Source organism: Arachis hypogaea, chromosome 15 (genome assembly GCF_003086295.3).
Source record: "Arachis hypogaea cultivar Tifrunner chromosome 15, arahy.Tifrunner.gnm2.J5K5, whole genome shotgun sequence".
NCBI lineage: Eukaryota > Viridiplantae > Streptophyta > Magnoliopsida > Fabales > Fabaceae > Arachis > Arachis hypogaea.
In genome coordinates this window covers 81,442,574-81,447,396 of record NC_092050.1, presented here as the reverse complement: position 1 = coordinate 81,447,396, position 4,823 = coordinate 81,442,574, and the positions used below count along the sequence as shown (strand labels likewise).

The window sequence follows — 4,823 nt, the reverse complement described above, 5'->3', positions numbered from 1 at the left end:
CGGTTCATCCTGTTGCTCAGATTAGGTAATTTTATTTTATTTTTAAGCTTTTTATTTCTTATTTTTGAAAATAATTTCAAAAAAAAAAATTTTTCTTTTTCGTCTTTTCCCAAAATAATTCTCGAAAAAAAAATTTATAAAATCATAAAAAACCAAAAATTTTATGTTTCTTATTTGAGTCTAGTTTCAATTTTTAAGTTTGGTGTCAATTGCATCTTTTTAATTTTTCTTAAAATTTTCGAAAATCCATGCATTGCATTCTTCATGACCTTCAAGTTGTTCTTGGTAAGTCTTCTTGTTTGATCTTTAAAATTTCTTGTTTTGTGTCTTTTCTTGTTTTTCATATGCATTTTCAATTTGTTAGTGTCTAGAGAATAAAAATCTTTAAGTTTGGTGTCTTGCATGTTTTCTTTTATTAAAAATTTTTTTCAAAAATAAATTCTTGGTGTTCATCTGGACATTCAAAGTGTTCTTGGTGTTCATCTTGACATTCATAGTGTTCTTGCATGCATCATGTGTTTTGATTCAAAATTTTCATGCATTGAATCTTTTTGATGTTTTTCTCTCTCATCATTAAAAATTAAAAAATCAAAAAAATATCTTTCCCTTTTTTTTCTCATCAAATTCGAAAATTTGAGTTGACTTTTTCAAAAAAAATTTTAAAATCTAGTTGTTTCTTATGAGTCAAATCAAATTATCAATTTAAAAATTCTATCTTTTTCAAATCTTTTTCAAAAATCAAATTTTTTTAATTTTTCCTTCATATTTTCAAAAACTTTATGATTGATTTTCAAAATCTTTTTCTTATTTTGTTCTATAATTTCAAAATCTTTACTAACAATTAATGTGATTGATACAAAAAATTTAAGTTTGTTACTTGCCTATTAAGAAAGGTTCAATCTTTAAAGCTTAAATCATATCTTTTTGTTTCTTGTTAGTCAAGTAATCAACTTTAATTTTCAAAATCAAAATCTTTTTTTAAATTTTTTTTGCAAATCTTTTTCAGTTATATCTTTTTCAATGTCAATCACATCTTTTTCAAAATCAATTTCAAAATCTTTTCTAACTTCTTTTCTAACTTCTTATTTTTTCAAAATTTGAGTTTCAAATCTTTTTCAATCAATCTTATCTTTTTGTTTGATTCTTATCTTTTTTAAAACTACCTAACTAACTTTCTATCTTTAATTTTCGAAAATCACCTTCATATTTTTCAAAATTCCTTTTTAAATTAACTAATTGTTTTAAATTTAATTTAATTTGATTTAATTGTTCCTTTCTTAATTTTCAAATTTTTAATTTTAATTCTAATTTAAAAAAATACTTTTATTTTATTTTATCTAATTTTCGAAAATTCTTCTCCCTCACCTCCTTCTATTTATTAATTTATTTACTAACACTCCTCTTCATCTAAGAATTCGAACTTACTCCTCACCCTTGTGTTTGGATTCTCCTTCTTCTATTCATATCTTCTTCTACTCACGTAAAGGAATCTCTATCCTGTGACATAGAGGATTCCATATTTTCTTTTCTGTTTTCTTTTTTTCATATGAGCAGGAGCAAGGATAAAAACATTCTTGTTGAAGCTGATCCGGAACCTGAAAGGACTCTGAAGAGGAAGCTAAGAGAAGCTAAAACACAACACTCTAAAGAGGACTTTACAGAAATTTTCGAAAAAGAAGGAGAGATGGCCGAAAATAATAACAATGCAAGGAAGATGCTTGGTGACTTCACTGCACCAAATTCCAATTTACATGGATGAAGCATCTCAATCCATGCCATTGGAGCAAACAATTTTGAGCTGAAACCTCAATTAGTTTCTCTGATGCAACAGAACTGCAAGTTTTATGGACTTCCATCAGAAGATCCTTTTCAGTTCTTAACTGAATTCTTGTAGATCTGTGATACTATTAAGACCAATGGGGTTGATCCCGAGGTCTACAGGCTTATGCTTTTCCCATTTGCTGTAAGAGACAGAGTTAGAATATGGTTGGACTCTCAACCTAAAGATAGCCTGAACTCTTGGGATAAGCTGGTCACGGCTTTCTTAGCCAAGTTCTTTCCTCCTCAAAAGCTTAGAGTGGATGTTCAAACCTTCAGACAAAAAGAAGGTGAATCCCTCTATGAAGCTTGGGAGAGATACAAGGAACTGACCAAAAAGTGTCCTTCTGACATGCTTTCAGAATGGACCATCCTGGATAAATTCTATGATGGTCTGTCTGAATTATCAAAGATGTCATTGGACCATTCTGCAGGTTGATCCATTCACTAAAGAAAACGCCTGCAGAAGCTCAAGAACTCATTGACATGGTTGCAAATAACCAGTTCATGTACACTTCTGAAAGGAATCCTATGAGTAATGGGACGCCTCAGAGGAAGGGAGTTCTTGAAATTGATACTCTGAATCCCATATTGGCTCATAATAAAATATTGACTCAGCAAGTCAATATGATCTCTCAGAGTCTAAATGGATTGAAGGAATCATCCAACAGTACTAAAGAGGCCTCTTCTGAAGAAGAAGCTTATGATCCTAAGAACCCTGCAATAGTAGAGGTGAATTACATGGGTGAACCCTATGGAAACACCTATAATCCCTCATGGAGAAATCATCCAAATTTCTCATGGAAGGATCAACAAAAGCCTCAACAAGGCTTTAATAATGGTGGAAGAAACAGGTTTAGCAATAGCAAGCCTTTTCCATCATCCACTCAGCAACAGACAGAGAATTCTGAGCAAAATCCATCTAGCTTAGCAAATATAGTCTCTGATCTATCTAAGGCCACTGTGAGTTTCATGAATGAAACAAGGTCCTCCATTAGAAATTTAGAGGCACAAGTGGGCCAGCTAAGTAAAAGAGTCACTAAAACTCCTCCGAATACTCTCCCAAGCAATACATAAGAGAATCCAAAGAGAGAGTGCAAGGCCATTGATTTGACCATCATGGCCAAATCTACAATGGAGGAGGATGACGTGAATCCTAGTGAGGAAGACCTCCTGGGACATTCAGTGACCAATAAGGAGTATCCCTTTGAGGAACCCAAGGAATCTGAGGCTCATCTAGAGACCATAGAGATTCCATTGAACCTCCTTTTGCCCTTCATGAGCTCTGATGAGTATTCTTCCTCTGAAGAGAATGAAGACATTACTGAAGAGCAAGTTGCTAAGCACCTTGGTGCAATCATGAAGCTGAATGCCAAATTATTTGGTAATGAGACTTGGGAAAATAAACCTCCCTTGCTCACCAATGAACTAAATGCATTGGATAGGCAGAAATTATCTCAAAAGAAATAGGATCCTGGCAAATTCTTAATACCCTGTACCATAGACACCATGACCTTTGAGAAGGCTTTGTGTGACCTGGGGTCAGGAATAAACTTAATGCCACTCTTTGTAATGGAGAAACTTGGGATCTTTGAGGTACAAGCTGCTAGAATCTCATTAGAGATGGCAGACAACTCAAGAAAATAGGCTTATGGACAAGTAGAGAACGTGTTAGTAAAGGTTGAAGGCTTTTACATCCCTGCTGATTTCATAATCCTAGACACTGGGAAGGATGAGGATGAATCCATCATCCTTGGAAGAGCTGTGATTGATGTGGACAGAGGAGAGTTGGTCCTCCAACTGAATGAGGACAACCTTGTGTTTGAAACTCAAGGATCTCCTTCTGTAACCATGGAGAGGAAGCATGAAAAGCTTCTCTCACTGCAGAGTCAACTAAAGCCCCAGAGTCAAACTCTAAGTTTGGTATTGGGAGGCCATAACCAAACTCTAAGTTTGGTGTTGAACCCCCACATTCAAACTCTAAGTTTGGTGTTGGGAGGTTCCAACCTTGCTCTGATTATCTATGAGGCTCCATGAGAGCTCACTGTCAAGCTATTGACATTAAAGAAGTGCTTATTGGGAGGCAACCCAATGTTATTTAATTATATCTATTTTATTTTCCTTTTGTTATTTCGTGTTTTATTAGGTTGATGATCATGTGGAGTCACAAAAACTACTGAAAAATCAAAAACAGAATGAAAAACAGCATTAAAAATAGCACACCCTGAAGGAGAGCATTCTAGCATTTAAACGCCAGAAACAAGCATCTGTCTGGCGTTTAACGCCAGAAATAAGCATCTGCCTGGCGTTAAACACCAGAAATAGGCTACATTTGGGCGTTTAACGCCAGAAACAAGCAGCAGTCTGGCGTTAAATGCCAGGATTGCACAGCAAGGGCATTTTACACGCCTAATTGGAGCAGGGATGTTAAGTCCTTGGCCCAACATGATCTGTGGACCCCACAGGATCCCCACCACTTCTTCTTTCCTCTTCACACCTTTTCATAACTCTCGTCCCCAAATAACCTCCACCAATCACCTCTATACCTCTTCCAAAACCATCATACAACCCACCTACACCCACCCACTCAAATTCAAACCATCACTCCTTCCTTTTCACACATCACACCCCCTTAGCCAAATTCACATATCTCCCTCCATCTCCTCTATTTTCTTCTTCTTCTACTACTTTCTTTCTTCTATTGCTCGAGGACGAGCAAACCTTTTAAGTTTGGTGTGGAAAAAGCATTGTTTTTTTTGTTTTTCCATAACCACTAATGCCTCAATGGATGCACCTTCCTCCACAAAACTATTGGGAGCAAATCAACACCTCCTTAGGAGAATTAAGTTCCAACATGGGACAACTAAGGGTGGAGCATCAAGAGCACTCCATCATCCTTCATGAAATTAGAAAAGATCAAAGAGCAATGAGGGAGGAGCAACAAAGGCAAGTAAGAGACATAGAGGAGCTCAAAAGCACCATTAGTTCTTCAAGAAGAGGAAGAC

The 4,823-nt window shown here is 35.4% G+C and overlaps 1 non-coding gene across 1 annotated transcript; it reads right to left on the bottom strand.

Moving 5' to 3' along the window:
• Positions 1 to 2,068: 2,068 nt before the first annotated feature.
• Positions 2,069 to 2,176, bottom strand: LOC112753766 (small nucleolar RNA R71). The gene has a single exon (XR_003178134.1). It is a non-coding gene; the product is annotated as a small nucleolar RNA R71 (small nucleolar RNA).
• Between the last annotated feature and the right edge of the window lie 2,647 nt (positions 2,177 to 4,823).